The following is an 18,294-nucleotide window of genomic DNA, read 5'->3' on the forward strand; positions in this document are numbered from 1 at the left end:
AAAGAAGTTCTTCCTAATCTCTGTTTTATGTGGATAACTAATTTTCAGACTATGACCCCTTGTCCTTGATTCACCCATCAAGGGAAGCATCTTACCTGCATCCACCCTATCTAAACCTTTCAAAATACAAAATGCCTCTATGAGATCTCCTCACATTCTCCTATACTCCAATGAATACAACCCAAGAACTGCCAAACACTCCTCGTACACTAGACCTTGAATTTCGGGAATCAACCTAGTATATCTCCTCTGCATCTTCTCCAACAAAATCACATTCTTTCTAAGATAAGGGACCCAAAACACAGTACTCCAAATGAGGTCTCACCAGTCCCCCACATAGCCTCATCAATGCCTCTTTACTCTTATACACTATTCCACTTTCTTCACTACCAATTTCACCTGGTCATTAACTTTTAGGTTGCCCTGCAGGAGGACACCCAGGTCCCTTTGCACATCCGAGGTCTGAATTTTCACCCCATCCAAATAATATTCTGCCTGTTTATTTCACTGCCAAAATGTACAACGGTACACTTCTCTTTGTTAAATCTCGTCTGCCATAATTTTGCCCAGTCTCCCAATCTGTCTAGATCCTACTGCAACTTTACGGTTTCTACTACACTTCCTACTCTGCCACCTATCTCGGTGTCATCTGCAAATTTGGCCACAAAACTATTCATACCACAATCCAAAGCATTAGTATAAATTGTAAACAGCAGCAACCCCAATACCGACCCCTGTGGAGCACCACTAGTTACAGGCATCCATCCAGAACGGGACCCTTAATTTCAATCCTTTGCTTCCTGCCTATCAGCCACTTTTCTATCCAGTATAATCTTTCTTTGGCTTGGCTTCGTGGACGAAGATTTATGGAGGGGGTAAAAAGTCCACGTCAGCTGCAGGCTCGTTTGTGGCTGACAAGTCCGATGCGGGACAGGCAGACACGATTGCAGCGGTTGCAGGGGAAAATTGGTTGGTTGGGGTTGGGTGTTGGGTTTTTCCTCCTTTGCCTTTTGTCAGTGAGGTGGGCTCTGCGGTCTTCTTCAAAGGAGGTTGCTGCCCGCCAAACTGTGAGGCGCCAAGATGCACGGTTTGAGGCGTTATCAGCCCACTGGCGGTGGTCAATGTGGCAGGCACCAAGAGATTTCTTTAGGCAGTCCTTGTACCTTTTCTTTGGTGCACCTCTGTCACAGTGGCCAGTGGAGAGCTCGCCATATAACACGATCTTGGGAAGGCGATGGTCCTCCATTCTGGAGACGTGACCCATCCAGCGCAGCTGGATCTTCAGCAGCGTGGACTCGATGCTGTCGACCTCTGCCATCTCGAGTACTTCGACGTTAGGGGTGTAAGCGCTCCAATGAATGTTGAGGATGGAGCGGAGACAACGCTGGTGGAAGCGTTCTAGGAGCTGTAGGTGGTGCCGGTAGAGGACCCATGATTCGGAGCCGAACAGGAGTGTGGGTATGGCAACGGCTCTGTATACGCTTATCTTTGTGAGGTTTTTCAGTTGGTTGTTTTTCCAGACTCTTTTGTGTAGTCTTCCAAAGGCGCTATTTGCCCTGGCGAGTCTGTTGTCTATCTCATTGTCGATCCTTGCATCTGATGAAATGGTGCAGCCGAGATAGGTAAACTGGTTGACCGTTTTGAGTTTTGTGTGCCCGATGGAGATGTGGGGGGGCTGGTAGTCATGGTGGGGAGCTGGCTGATGGAGGACCTCAGTTTTCTTCAGGCTGACTTCCAGGCCAAACATTTTGGCAGTTTCCGCAAAGCAGGACGTCAAGCGCTGAAGAGCTGGCTCTGAATGGGCAACTAAAGCGGCATCATCTGCAAAGAGTAGTTCACGGACAAGTTTCTCTTGTGTCTTGGTGTGAGCTTGCAGGCGCCTCTTCCCTGTAACTCCATGGGCCCTCATCTCATTTAGCAGCCTAATATGCGGCACCTTATCGAAAGCCTTTTGAAAATCAAAATAGATAACATCCACAGCCTCTCCTTTGCCTATCCTACTTGAGATTTCTTCAAAAAACTCTAATGGGTTGGTCAGGCATGATCTACCCTTTTAGAAAACCAGACAGATTGCTGGCACCAGAATCAGTTACCTACCCGAGTCTGGCCATCTGTTGCTTTAGAAAGGATAATCCACTTACTCCACAGCATCAATCTATTTAACACCTTCTTGTTGGGCATTTTTCAAAGTTTTTATAAAATCACTGTGGACATGAAGTCTCTCTTACAGCAAAGCTCTTGCATTTTAAATGAGATGTCTTTTTGTGAAATGTTAGTCTGTTTGTGAAATGGCCAACACTAAACCCTCACAATATATCTCTTTTAAAGACATATTTATATAAATATAAATATAACATATTTATATAAATATAACCCATAACAGAGGTCAAACAGAATTAGTTGAGGAAAAGAATAGTTTCAAGCCAAAAGTCTGTCATCTTTGTGTTCGTTTCTCTGCTATATTTAACCATTCTCAAGAAAGAGTTTCAGCTCGAAATGTTGACCTTTTTTTCTCCCTTGATGTTGCTCGACCCGTTAGTTCCTCCAGCAATTTCTGTTCAGCTTCAAATTCAGTATCTCCCGTCTCCTGCGTGTCTCCTGGAGATTTTCAGCTATTCTGAATATCACTGTTAAGTTTGGATAATAGCACAACAAAAATACTTTGACAGTTGTGACAGAATACAGACATATGCTGAAAGTCACTTCATTTTAGTTTTCATGGATTATTCGCATCATTTATCAAGGAGGCAATAGCAAAGATATGCTTATTGAAATCACAAAATCAAGTGCTCTGAAGCAGATATCCAGAGGGAAAGAGAAAGAGGGAAGAGAAAGGGAAAAGAGAAAAGCAGAAAGGGAAACAGAGAAGAGGATAGATTTAAATAGTGTGTTTTATGACCTTTGGGTGTTCCAAAGCACATTGAAGTACTTTTGAAGTGAGGTCATTTTGTAATTTCAAGAAACACAACAGTCAAATTACACATAACATGGTTTAACAAATATCAACAATAACCAAATCTTTTACACTGATGCAAATAGAAAGAAAAATACAAATCAAGATACTAGAGAACATTCTCTTAGATTTTTAAAGATCTACCTGAGATAGCATTTTTTATCCTCATCCAAAATGATAGTCTTACAACAGTTTAGGATCAGAGTTGCCCAGTTCTGCCATGAAGTATCAGCCTGGATTATGTGCTTCTCGCCTCCATCTGTCTCAGAAGTAAAATTCCACTTCAAAGCTGATATGTGCAAGCTGGAGTGCAAATTGTCCGAGTTCCTAGGGACAAGATTTTCTTTTGCTTTTTTTTTGTTGTTGACGATGTCCATCAGTGATTGGTTGAATTAGTTAAATTTTGCAATAGGTTTAGCTTCTAGGTTTTTGAAAGTTATTAACAGGTTAACAGGGATGACATTTTGCAGCAGTTTATTTATATGCCAGCGCCAGCTGCTTTCACCACCCATGTACTAATGAAAACCACGTGCAGTGAAGGAGAAAGCTTCGCTTGCAACAGGCATCTGGCTTTAAATGTTGGACATGAGAAATTAATTAGAAGTTGACTTTTACATTACATCAGACCTACAGAAGCACATCCAATTGAATAAATCAAATCATAATGCATTTTAACTTCAATCTCTCAATATTTAAAATCTCATTATATATACTATATTATCACACTACAACTTAATTAAACTGTAATGATAAACAGGTGTTCACCTCAGGAGTGAAAACCAGGATTTAGATTTTCAAACATGTACGGTAGACCTGGGATGTCTGCAGGGATTAAAGGTGAACAGAGGCGGATACTGGTTGGTTAAAATAGTGCACTTTGTGCCACACCACTGAATCTTGCATGTCTGCAAAATAGTTACACGTTGAAATGATTTGCAGAAATTAGTTTCATTTGCCATTCAACTTTAAAATGATTGTGACTTTGGAAAATGCAGTGCATGCCACAGATGTGTTTTCTGCAAAGCAATAATCACATTTAAATGCAGTTTCCTTTAGAGCCTCGCAGATTATTTATTGATTTATTTTTTTCATGTGATGACCAAGGTCATGAGAATGGGCCACTTTTCCATTCAGTAATTGGGGTCAAGTTACATTAACAGCTATTCTCTTTGCAAACTCTTGGGATTCCAAACTCCTGTCAGATTGACTGTCCAGCTGATGGAAGTTCACCTTTTCAAAATACACAAATTTTTGCCCGGAAATTTGAAATACGGAATAAAATTCACTCTCGCAGAATATATGTAAGAAAATATAAAATAAATAGAAATTCTTTCCAACTCACATTGATAATATGGATTTGCATTCTGAAAAATACTGATGTCAACTGCTTTCTATGAAAGTATCCCCCCTCATAATGCAGTGGATATCTGCATTGTCTTAGATTTCATTTATTTTGCATTAATAATATGATAACAAGCATCAGATTGGTATATGTAATGCCAACTCCAGTGAAACAGTTCCCTTTTTACACTATTTCAGATGGCTTCAACAGGATTCCACAATTCTGAAGGAATTGTTCCTCTCGCAAACCCCCCAGCCCTGTTTTAAGTCTCACCAAACCCTGGAAGGAGATGCAGTTCCTGCCCTTTCACCCCTTCCCTTCCCACCATCGACAGAACCAAACAATCCTTGCAGGTGAATTAATGATTCAATTACACTTCTATCAACTTGATTTACTGTTCCTATATTGAAACGTCCAATCACAGAATAGAGGACTTCTTTGCAGCACACCTGCATGCGGACTAGAAGGGCCTAATGGCCTGTTTCCGTGCTGTAATTGTTATGTTATTCTTCATCCTATTTTCACTCTGACTCGTCTGTCACCTCCTGTACCATTAGAATGAGGCCCAATGGAAGTTTAGAAGAGCAATGCCTCGTCTTCCTCTGAACACATTACAGTCTTCTTGACTCAATATCGAACTCTCCAAATGTAGGTCAGTTTCTCTTTTTGTCTGTACTAGAAACGGCCCATTCTAAAGAGATTCATCTTGGTTTTCTCTCTTTGTTACCCTCCAACTGCCTCATTTGCTCATCTGACTTAGTCTCATCCTTTTACAGATATTCCTTTTCTTTCATCCATTCCTTCCCCCCTTGCTTTCACATAACATTTTTATTTTTATCTCTTTTTTTTCTAGTTCTGACAAAGTGTCTCTGACTGAAATGTGAGTGGTTTCACTTTTCCACAGATGCTGCCCAACCTGCTAATTGTTTCTAACATGTTCTGTTGTTCTATCTGCCATTATTCTGCCCAACTTTTACCAGCTAATCATTATTATTCTGTAACCCAAGACTACTGACTTCACTTTCAACAATTCCAGCAACATTCATGCCATTTGCAAACTTACTAAAGTTACGAACATCTGAATTGTGAAAGTATTTAACAAGTAGCAAGGTTGCTTGCTTTGATCTTTGAACAACATCTTTGGTTGTAGGCTTACCATCACAAAATGGCCCTCTATTACCAAGCCACTTTCTAGTTTCTCTTAAAAGAGCCATATAGTTCATGAAACAGACCTTTGACTCAACTTGTACATGCCAACCAACCATGTTTCACTTTGGCCCATATCTCTTCCAACCTTTCCCATACATGAATCATTCTATTAAATGTATTTTAAATGTTCCAACTGTACCTGGTTCTCCCACTTCCTCCAGCACCTCGTTCCATATACCCACCATTTACTGTGTGGAAAAGGTGTCTCCCAGGTCTCTCTCAAACCTTTTCCCTCACTTTAAAGGTACTTGATTAGCCAGGGCATCATAGGTTATGAGGGAAAGTCCGGGCTGTGGGCTGGGTGGGAAATGGATCAGCTCATGGTTGAATGGCGGGACAGACACGACATACGAGCCCATGCTGCCCAATTAACCCTCAACCCCTGATAGGTTTCGAACGGTGGGAGGAAACTGGAGCCCCCAGAATAAATCCACACAGACGTGGAGAGAACATACAAATACCTTACAGACAAGGCAAGATTTGAACCCTGGTCCTGATCGCTGGCATTGTAACAGCGTTGCACAAACCACTATGTTCTCTGTGCCATCCTATGTCTTATGGTCTAAATACATGCTCTCTAATTTTAGACATCCCATCCTGGGAACAAAAATGATAGCTATTTACCTTAGCTATGCCCCTCATGATCTTATAAACCTAAAAGTTCCCTGCTTAGCCTTCTATGCCCTAGGGAGAAAAGTCACAGCCTATACAGGTTCACATTATAATTCAAACCTCCCAGTCTTGGTAACAGACCTCAAGTTTATTTACTGTCATCTGATTGTACATATACAACCTGACAGAACAGGACACCTCCAGACCACAGTGGATTCACACAGGCATACAGTACATATTACACACAAATGACATATATACATAGCGATCCAAAGTAAATATATACACAGGATGGTTCAACAGTATCACCACCTGAGGGAAGAAGCTGTATCCCAACCTGACAATTCTGGTTTTTAATGCTCCTGCATCTCTTCCTTAAAGGTAGTATTTCAAAGATACTGCTGCTGGATGGTAAGGGTCCTGAATTATTCACTGAGCTCTCACACTTAACAGAGTTAAATTCTATCTGCCATTCCTTGACCTATTTTCCCAGTTCGTCTAGATCCTCTTGTAAACTGTTGTAAATAGGAAAAATTCTCTCTACATCCTCTGTGTCAAAACTCCTCACCCCTCCAATCTTTCATCATGTGACAATAATCCCAACCCCAGATCCACTATCATTCTAAAAGCTGCTCACCGGACTGTTTAAAATGCATTCATAATTTTTGTAAACGAGGACTGTAATATCTTACTCTAAATATGATAACTTTATGCCTTATTTCATTGAATTGTCAGGAGGTCCTTTTCAATGTGCAATGAACTGCTATATAAATAATCTTTTATTACAAATTTCATTCTGTTTTGGAACTGCAGATTCTTTACGATTTTGTCATATATATCCTGCTATCCTGGTATCAGTGTATTGAATCTGATTTCTAATAACACAAGGATAAAACCTCATCCACACTTTGTGATCTGTGTTGATATGCTATTGATGTCAATACAAACTGTGCACAGTAACTGATTGGTGAGTCTCTCACAATGTGTTAGCAAGTGGCAAAAGATAATTCAAAGGTAGTTTCACATCAGAGAGAATAACTGTAATCCTAACGACTATCAGGGGAATGCTTAAACTTGTCTGTTTGCAGCTATTAAATATTCACTGGCTTGCAGATGTCAGTGGGATCTGTTTTTCCCTGGTCGCTGATTAATCTGAAGCAGCATTTTAACATATTGCAGCATACAGCAAATCTAGTAAAAATTATACATCTCAATTATTACAATTATTACAGTATTATTAAAAAAAAACAGCCTCTATCCTCAATGACCCCCATCACCCAGGTCATGCCCCCTTCACTCTGCTACCATTGGGGGAAAAGGTACAGGAGCCTAAGATAAGCATTCAGTGGCAGAAGGACAGCTTCTTCCCTGCTGCCATCAGATTCCTGCATAATCAATCAACCAAAGACACGGCCTTGCTTTTCTTGCATTTTTACTGTTATTTTATTCTTTATAGTAATGTCGTAATATGGTTATAATATGTATATTTGCTCTAGGATGCTGCCATGAAACACCGAATTTCACGACTTGTTCATGACAATAAATTCTGATTCTATGGAGCATGTAGTTTAGCAACCACATTTAATCTGACCACATTTGACACATATTTAACAACATTATGTGTAGAAGGTCATTCTTGCCACTGTTGTGTCAAACTGTTCAATTAAAGGCTAGCACCAAAAATGCAATGAACTGGTACATTAGGAAACCTAATTAAAGTTAATACGATGTTTGTGTTGAATGGACAGAATTACTTCATCAAAATTGGTAATAACATTAATTAAGTGCATTTTCAAATTTGTTTTCAAACTACTCAGTTGGCTCAGTAGAAGAATGAGGGGAGATTTGATAGAGGTATTTAAAATTGAGGGTAATAGACAGAGTGAATATGGGTAGGCTTTTTCCACAGTGGGTGTGTGAGATACAAACCAGAGGACATGGGTTAAAGGTGAAAGGGAAAAAGCTTAGGGGGGGGGGGAACTTCTTCACTCAGAGAGTGCTGGTAGTGTGAAATGAGCTGCCAGCTGAAGTGATGAATGAGGGCTGAATTTTAATTTTTAAGAAGAATTTGAACCAATATGTAGATGGAGGGCCTGTGTGCAGGTCAGTGAGACTAATGAGAATTATAGTTTGGCATGGACTAAAATGGACAAAGGACCTATTTCTGTGCTGTATCATTTGACGTTTCTATGATTCTAGCTGAACTTTACATGGGGAAGAAATTAGGGTTTAAAAAAAAGAGGTTAAGCCAGCTGCTCTATTTTATTGAATTTATATGGTTTGATTGCATTTTGTAAAATGATATTCATCATAAACCATAGGACAATAGTTGTAAGTTGGAAATATGATCAAAATGGCAAGTTTGTAAGACTACTACTGCTGAAAATGTATCTCAGTTGAGAATTAACTGGGCGGTCTCAGTCATTGTTAACTGCCATAGCAGAATGGTATCAGGGTCCACAGTCCATGGTGTCAGATGAAACATTAAGTCAATGCCCACTAAAGGTTGTCATTGGCTTTATTCAGAAGAAGAGCAGGGGAGTTGCCCACAATATTCTGCTCAATATTTATCCATCACTCAATATTTTGTTATGTTTGTTCATTGGACTATGCTATACACAGATTAACTTCCCCAAATGATATAATACTCCACTTTTAAATGTGATCCATTGGCTACAAGACACCTTGGGATGATGTTAAAAGGCAATAGATAGGAATCTTATTCTGCATCCCATTCTGTAATAGGCCATTTCAATATTGCCTTTCCAACAATTCAATGGTAATATTCAGCTTCTATTCCATGTAGTGGAATCAAGAGCATTTTGGAGATTAGAGTATTTTTAGATGAAACCGTGAAATATCATGAATATTTCAGCCAAGATAAGTAGGAATCACTTGAAATGATTGAAAATTGTCAGATCTATTCAACAGAAGTAAATAACATGTTAATCAGGCTGAAAAACTTATATTCTGTTGATGATCAATAATCACAGGTATGCAATATCGAAATTACAGCCAATGTATTTAAAAGGCCTTTAGCGAAAACTGAATAGAGTATTAGAAATTCAGTGGCTTCTTTAAAATTAGAGATAGAAATTTTAAGTGAAGACTTCCAAATCAATGCTAACTACCTTGTCACATAATAATAATCTCAAGTTAATCGATTAAGAATGCCATTTCAACCCAGGGCATCTCAGAATAAAATGGTCTGTACTATGTTTCACTCTCCATTTTGTAATTATTCGGAAATCTAAGAGAAAATACAGGTTACTTCACAGGAAAGAATAATTGTCAATCTAAAAAGATTCTGTTGAAATCAATTTTGAGTAACATAAGTTTTTCTATTGTAAAATACAGGTTGAAGATTAAACAGTTAGGTATGTGAATTTTCTCCACAGTAAACAGAAATGGCGGTCAACAGGTCAAGCCCTGGAGAAGCAGGGGTGGTTAATATTTAATTTTGATGACTTAATTAGAATGTTGTAATGACATGTGAGCAAAATTGTCAACATTTCTTGAGGGAATTGTCAATGATGTTGGGATTGTGCATGCACATATGAAAGTGGACATCTCTAAGTTAGTCAGCTCTTTTTGGTGATCTTTCTGATCACGTTGTACCATCAGACTCTTTGCAGATTTCACTGTGGAGTGGGATCCTGCTGCAGGAAATTAGACCAGGAATTCTCCATCCATTTCAATAAGATCAATGACCACAGGAGACTGAGGTAAGTATTTGTACATTTTGATATTTTTTAATTATCTGAGTGTTTACAAAAAAATTTAAGCAAATTGGATCTTTTAAAAAAAAATTGTTTAAAAAAATTGTCATTTTTATCTTTGAAATAGTTTTTGATTGTGAACATCAGAAACACTCAATTCTTGATAATTTTGGCTTAGTGAAGGGGCAAGTTGAGCCAGTTGACAAGATTTATTTTGCCATTATTATGGATGAGGCTTGTCTGACCTCCTCTCGGTCCTCAATTATTTGACCTCATCACCATGTGGAAGACAAACTTAAAAGCTGCAGATCCTGTAATTGTAAGCAAACAAAAAAACTACAGGATAGAAATGGTCAGTCAGTGCTTCGGGAGTGAAATCTTTGTCTTGAGAAAGAGTCCAGATCTGAAATATTGACTGACCATTTCTACCCATGAGTTCTGTCCGACCATGTGAAAGACAGGTTTGCTATTTCTGACATCAGCTTAAAAGATCCAGCTTTCTACTCCACATTGTTGCTGTCTTGATAGCCCAAGTTTGTCATCAATTCCTAAGTCAGCAGCGAGCATGGCTGATAACTGCCGATTCTCAATTCTGACCTGTGAATCTGCAGAGCATTTCCAGTTGGTTCTATTTTTATTTTTATTTTTATTTGTTTTAATTTGCCTGGAGTTTTTTTCTTTTAATTTGTACTTTTGAAAATGTTCACCTTTCTTGCTCTTCTCTTTTGTTTTACTGACATCAAAAAATAACTTTGCAATATAAAAACAAAATTGACTCAAAGTTTAAAATCCATTTGGTTTTCGTGTTGATCTGGGAAAGGTGACAGAATTACGTGTTTTAGAGCCATTGTTTTATTTGATGTAGAATATAATCTCCACTTCAAGTGCAGAAGTGATTTACCCTGATGAGATTGACTGACTCTAAACCATGCATGTGAGCTGCTTACCAGCTATTAGATCCAACAGATGTAAAACTTCTGTGCTTAGAATGCAACATTTGAATTAAGATAAACAACACTTGGATGGGACATATAAAATCTAAACAACAGATCTGCTCAAATGCTATAATTTGTACTGTTTATTCACAACCAGATCTTCTGGGTGATGTATTGTGGGTAAAAAGAATGTGGTTATGAACATACAGGATAGCTTAAATTTGAAACAACAAGTTGTGCACATTTTCTTAAAGAAGCAGCTCATCATGCTGTACAAATAGACACAAGGATATAAATGAGTCATGATGAAGGATCCTAACCTGAAATGTGACCATTTTGATCCACACTGCCTGATCTGCAGAGTTCCTCCAGGTTCTCTTTGATTGCTCAAGGAAATAGATGTAGAGTCAGGAAAGGACAGTTTTGAGGTAGATGTCGAAATTCAAGTTTTGAGGAGTATTTTTCATATTTCGGGGGACATTTGGGAGAATGGAGTCAGCAGGTACACAAAGATGAATTAAGATTCAAGATTACTTTATTGTCACGTATTAGTACGGAACATTCAATATTACATGAAATTACTTTCTGCTTGCCGTAAGGCAGACAATACTGTTTTTTTAGACTGCAGGTATGTCATAGCACAATCAAGGAATTTTGCCATTACATGGGCAGTCTAAAAAGGAATGGGCAGGAATTTTGAGTCAATTCTTGCACCATGATTTACCCTGCAGGACACCTACAACTTTTTGGGGAAGCCGGCAGTGTAAATTGTACTGGAAAAATTCTGTTTCACCTCCAACCACAGCAACTGTTGCACTCAGGTTCTTCATTCTCCTTCTTTGGCTTGACTTCGCGGATGAAGATTTATGGAGGGGTAATGTCCACGTCAGCTGCAGGCTCGTTTGTGGCTGACAAGTCCGATGCGGGACAGGCAGACACGGTTGCAGCGGTTGCAAGGGAAAATTGGTTGGTTGGGTTTGGGTGTTGAGTTTTTCCTCCTTTGTCTTTTGTCAGTGAGGTGGGCTCTGCGGTCTTCTTCAAAGGAGGTTGCTGCCCGCCGAACTGTGAGGCACCAAGATGCACGGTTTGAGGCGATATCATCCCACTGGCGGTGGTCAATGTGGCAGGCACCATGAGATTTCTTTAGGCAGTCCTTGTACCTCTTCTTTGGTACACCTCTGTCTCGGTGGCCAGTGGAGAGCTCACCATATAACATGATCTTGGGAAGGCAATGGACCTCCATTCTGGAGACGTGACCTACCCAGCGCAGTTGGATCTTCAGCAGCGAGGCTTCGATGCTGTCGGCCTCTGCCATCTCGAGTACTTCGATGTTGGAGATGAAGTCGCTCCAGTGAATGTTGAGGATGGAGCGGAGACAACGCAGGTGGAAGCGTTCTAGGAGCCGTAGGTGATGCCGGTAGAGGACGCATGATTCGTAGCCAAACAGGAGTGTGGGTATGACAACGGCTCTGTATACGCTAATCTTTGTGAGGTTTTTCAGTTGGTTGTTTTTCCAGACTCTTTTGTGTAGTCTTCCAAAAGCGCTATTTGCCTTGGCGAGTCTGTTGTCTATCTCGTTGTCGATCCTTGCATCCGATGAAATGGTGCAGTCTAAAAAGGTGCCCAGTGCGAATGACCACACGGGCAGTAATTTTGTTAATTTTTTTCACAGATTTTCCAGACATTGCAGTCTTTTTTTTGAAGAAAAAGATTTGCCATTAGTGTCGCTTGACGTCCCTCACGTTAAGAGAGAAAGAGAGGCAAAAATGGGTCTCTTCAGAGTCACTGATTGTCCATGGGTTCGCCTCCAGCGCTCCCATAGCCTCTGTGGCTGCACAGACTCCTATTTGATTCATTGACAACCTGAGCTCTAGATTAAAATCTCCGATATGATCAAGAAGCCTTCAGTGCCTGAGGCCTTACAGGAACCCTTCATGCCCTCAGCACCCTTTTGAATCCCAGTTCTGACAACCGGTTCCCATGAGCCAGTCCCAAGCCACCCACAGCCAATGCGGGTCCCCCATCTACAAGCCACCCACATGGGCTTTATTTATATCATAACTCATACTATTGCAATATAACATAAAAATTAACATGTAAAGCTTCAATACTTGGGCCTCCTGTATGTGTTTGGTGCTCAGTGAGGACAGAGGAGGCCAGAGCTACTAAATAACCAAACACGTTATTAAATAAAAGTAAATTCAATAAACCACAGGTCCTGGGGAGGGGAAACAGCTGCTCCTCCCGAGCTCCACTCTCAACTGGGATTTTATCAGTTCCCTCCTCGCGCATGCTCAGGGCGTCCGTCCTTTACAGTGTCCTGCACATGTTGCGCATGTAGTGAGAGGCTGGCTGCAGGCAGCTGCCTACACCTCCATTCCTCCCTCTGCATCAGGATCCTTGACTTTCTCATCAGAAAACTACAGTCAGAAACAACATCTTCTCATGGACAATCAACACATGCACAACTTGTGGATGCGAGCTTATCCCACTGCTCTACTGCCTCTATACCCATGACTGTGGCTAGGCACAATTTAAATGCAATCAACAAATTTGCCAATGACAAGACACTCATCGGCAGAATCAGAGACTGCAAGGAGGAAGCGTACAGGAATGAGATAGATCAGCTGGTGAGTGGTGTCACAACAACCTGCAGTCAACATTAGCAAAACTAAGGAAATGACTGTGGACTTCAGGAGGGAGAAATCAGAAGAGACAAACCAGCCTTCATTGAGGTGCAGTAATGGAAAGGGTAAAGGACTTCAAATTCCTGAGTGTCGACATCTCTGAAAATTAATCCTGGGGCCTTGCCAGCAGTTATACTTCATTAGGCATTTGAGGATATTTGGTATGTCACCAACATTTCTGGCAAATTTCTAAAGGTGTCCCATGAAGAGCATTTTAACTGGTTGCAGCACTCTCAAGAATGGAGGTGCCAATGAACAAGACAAGAAAAGGTTACAGAGAATTGTGAACACAGCCAGCACCATTGAGCAATACTCTTTACTCCATTGAAGACATCTACAAGAGGCAGTGTCTCAAGAAAGAAACTGGTATCATCAAGGCTTGTCACCACCCAGGCCGTGCCCTTTTCTTACTTCTATCATCGGGAAGGAGGTACAGGAGCCTGAAGGCGTACACCCAATGATATAAAAACAGCCTCTTGCACTCCGCATCAAATTTCTGAATGGACAATGAACCACAGAGTTCCTCAATTTTCTCTTATTTTGCACTAATTTTCTCTTATTTTGCACCTGAAATGCTCTTGCTAAACAACAAATTTTGTGACACATGTTCATGATAATAAATTCTTGTTCTGAAATGAATTAATGTGTAAAACAGATAGGATGATTGAACACAGAGAAGATAAGTTTGTTTCCAAATTAGTCGACCTTGAGGTCCTCCCTCATGAACACCTGAGAACTGGGTTATCTCTATCAACAGAAAGAACACAAGTCACCCTCTTTCTTCGTTGGAGATGTATCCACCATCGTTGGAGATGTCACTGGGTTAAAATCCTGAAGCCTCTCCACGTAAATACTCTCAGCATTGATTACAATTGTTCAAAATATGTTTCACTATTACTTTTTCTATGGCAGGTGGGGAGAGTAATAAAAGCTGGCCTTGCCATCAATGCTTGCATCCTGAGAAATGCATAATTTAAGTTTAAAAAGTCTTTGTTGACTGTTGAAACCTGTTCAAATTTTGCTGGCTGTCAGGTAGAATAAACTTATATATTTAACACCATCATCCCCTCAAATCTGATCAGCAAACTCCAGGACCTGGGACCTAACACCCCACAGTGTAATTGGAGCATGGATTTCATCATCTTCAGACCTCAATCAGTAAGAATATCTCCTCCACAATCTTCATCAATACCAAATCACTACAGAGATGTGTTCTTAACCCCCTGCTCTACTCACTTTGCACCAATGACTGTGTGGCATGGTACAACAATTACGTACCTACAATTTGCTGATTATACCACTGTAGTGGTTTGTTTAAAAAAAGGCACTGAGTCAGCATATAGAATGGAGATTGAAAACTTGGCTGAATGGTGCACCAACAACAAACTGTTAGGTCTGCTTTGTTCATGAATGAGTGAGACAAACACCAGGCTGAGTCGAAATCAGGGTTCTTTGTTCTTTATTACCGGATTGTAACACTTGCGACTAACCATGTTAGTCGGAGAATGCATTCTGCCGTTATCAGCAAAATGGTGATTTTTTATACCCTTGGATATGTGCTTAGAACATCATCATATCATTACTTGTCCAATGACTAAAACTGTTGCTATCCTTTCTCTGCTAGCTTCCTGCCTCTCAATCCATCAATGTCTCTCTTATCTTGTAAGTACAAGGATGCATTCACATCTTGTTACAGCCCTGCACATTCCCATCTCATGATGTTTTACCTTACAAAACTCACACTCAATGTCACCAAAATGAAGGAGCTGATTGTTGACTTCAGGAAAGGAAAGCCAGAGGTATACAATCCAGGGATAATTGGGGGATCAAAGGTGGAGAGGCTGAACAAATTTAAGTTCTTGGGAGTCACTATCTCGGAGGACCATTCCTGGACCCAACACACTAATGACTTCATGAAGAAATCACATCAGCATCTCTACTTCCTCAGGAGTTTACAGAGATTTGGTGTGACAACAGAAACCCTGGCAAATTTCGACAGATGTATGATGGAAAGTGTGCTGACCAGCTCCATCATGGTCTGATATGGGGGCACCAATATCCCTGAGCATAAATCCCTGCAAAAGGTAGTGGACATAACCCAGGATATCACAGGCAAAAATTCCCCGCCATTCGGAGCATTGCCATTGCAGAGCAGCAGCAATCATCAAGGACCCACACCACCTAGCACATGCTCTGTTCTTGCTGCTGCCATCAGGAAAGATGTATAGCTGCCACAAGACTCATACCAGTGGGTTCAGGAACAACTCCTACCTCTCCACCATCAGACTCCTCAATAACAAAGTCATTCCAGGACCTGTCTAAGGGGTTGTAATTGTGCACTTTATTGAATTTTTAAAATTCTTCCTGTATTGCAGCCAGGTTGTGTATATTCTTCATCTGTATACAGTATACGCTGTTTACATGTGTACGCTTTTATTGCACCACCAAATGGTAATCCTACTTTGCTTGCAGATAAAAGGTTGTATGTGATGTCATATATGTACTCTGACAATAAATCTGAAATTTCTGAATTAATCTTAAATTTGTCTACAGCATATTTAAGAATTAAATTGAAATATATAATGTAAAAGCTTATAAAATTTTAAGCATTTCAAAGCATTAATAAGTTAAAAGCATAAAACAAATGCAAATCATTTTGAACATATGCTAATTATCCTCAATGACATCAACGAACTTGTGCATCCTCTATGGGTCTTACCTGGGTCTGTAAATTTTAAATTTAAATTTGGATATACAGCACGGTAACAGGCCACTTCGGCCCACGAGTCCGTGCCACCCAATTTACCTACATCCCGTGGTACATTTTGAATGGTAGGAAGAAAATGGAGTCCCCAGGGAAAACCCACGTAGACACAGGGAGAACTTGCAAACTCCTTACAGACAGCATGGGATTCGATCCCAGGTCCTGATCGCTGGCCCAGTAATGGCATTGCGCTAACTGCTACGCCAGCTATGCTACCCACATCTGAAAGCAAGTTCCCAAGCAGGCAGTAGAATTTCACCAAGATTCACTCTGTCTAGTGTCCATGGAGAATCTCTTAGTGATCTGCAGCTAAGAGATGAGCCGTGATGATTGACCAGTAAATTCAACTTGCTTTTAAAGAATGCTGGAATTTCTGTGTGGAACTTCTGCTCTTTACCTACAAAATATAGGTTAGCACTTCTAATGCTTAGGCACAGGTATTTTTTATGTGAATTTTCTGTAAGCTGGTATAACATATAAGTCATCAAATCACTGTGTGCATAATTCAGAAATCATGCAAAATTGTCCTAAAATATATCTAAAAATGCTATAAACACCTACATGAAGGAATTGTGCTTTCATGGGTATTTCTTTGATATTTTGAGGCCATGGAAAATTAATGACTTTCCCAGTGGTTCTTCCATGTGTTTTTTCTTTTATTTGGAAAATGTTATTTATAATTTTACAGACTTGTACTTTACAAACATTATAGGAGATCAATCCTCCCTTTTTATAGATCATTCCTCCCAGAGTATAATCCTGTTAATATCTCCATGGAGACTCTAGCTACCTTATTCCTCCAAAGAAACTGTCTGACACATTTGCTAAGTGTCTTAAAAAAACTCTGGGCAGTGACATCGACAACGATTGAAAACTACCTTCATTTGGCATCACCTTCATTTTAAAGCAATTAATCCTGCCCATCAATGTTATGGGCAGGTTTACCCATCTGTGTAGGTCCTCCTCAATCTTTCTAAGCAGGGGAAGATAATTCAGTTTATATAAATTTTGGCCACCCTTATCCTGATATACTTTTGTGACAACTTAAACTTAATCTTGTTGATATTCCTCATAATCCCCATTTGTTAGTATCACAATTGATTTTGTACCCTGCTATTTTATGATAGTCCTCCAGTATAGTCTGTAATATGGTCAATGACACTACTTGTTCTGTCAAATATATCAACACATGATCTGCAAATAAATTAATTTTATGTTCTTCTTGGCCCACTCTAAATCATTTGATGCCTGGATCCCAGCAAATGGCTTCTGCTAATAATAGCTAATATGAATAGATAGCCAACAACCCTGTCTACCAGATCTGGTCAGTGGGAAGGTTGGAGATATTTGCCCATTAGTGACAATTTTGGCCCTGGTTTTATGGTATAACATCTTGACTCAATTTATGAATGATTGTCCCAACATAAATTTTTCCAGCACTCCAGTCAATCAAAAGCTTTTTCCATGTCCAGTGCCATGGCTATACTTGGGTCTGCCCTTGACTGTGCCAGGTGTATTATATTAAGTAGCGTACTTATATTATCTGCCGATTGCCTTTTCTGCATGAACCCTACCTGATCTGGATTTATTAATTTTGGTAAATACTGAGCCAATCTGTTTGCCAGAACTTTGGCTATTATTTTATAATCTGTGTTCAGAAGTGAGATTGGTTTATAAGAAGACAGCTTTAGTGAATCTTTATCCTTTTTGGGAATTACTGTAATTATTGCCATTGAGAAAGTCTCCAGAGAGTTGTGAGTCCCAGCTGCCTGTTCCTCCACATTCATAAACAGTGGTATCAAAAGGTTCTTGAATTCTGTGTACAATTCTGGAGGGAAACCATCCTCTCCCGGAGACCTGCTAATTTGAAGTGAGTTCAATGCTTTTACTATTTATTCCTCAGAGAAGGGAGTATCTAATCCTTCCCACACCTCAGGCTCTAAATTTGATCATTCCAAATTAGAAGGAATTCCTCTATTTTATCAAAGTTACCTGTTGATTCAAATTTATATAATTGCATATAAAACTGCCTAAATGCTTTGTTTATTTCTTTTGGTTAATAAGAAATTCAGT

The 18,294-nt window shown here is 39.9% G+C and overlaps 1 protein-coding gene across 7 annotated transcripts in view; it reads left to right on the forward strand.

Annotated features, from left to right (window-relative positions):
- Window positions 1-18,294, forward strand: part of LOC138761862 (calcitonin gene-related peptide type 1 receptor-like) — a 95,762-nt gene that overhangs the window by 17,350 nt on the left and 60,118 nt on the right. For 4 of the 7 annotated variants that reach the window (XM_069934753.1, XM_069934756.1, XM_069934754.1 and 1 more), the window contains exon 2: window positions 9,741-9,841. The exons of the other annotated variants lie outside the window; for them this stretch is intronic. The gene's annotated coding sequence lies outside the window, so the exon portion shown is untranslated. The remainder of the gene's footprint in view (window positions 1-9,740; window positions 9,842-18,294) is intronic. 7 annotated transcript variants of the gene reach the window in all.

This window comes from Narcine bancroftii, chromosome 4 (assembly GCF_036971445.1).
Source record: "Narcine bancroftii isolate sNarBan1 chromosome 4, sNarBan1.hap1, whole genome shotgun sequence".
Lineage (NCBI taxonomy): Eukaryota > Metazoa > Chordata > Chondrichthyes > Torpediniformes > Narcinidae > Narcine > Narcine bancroftii.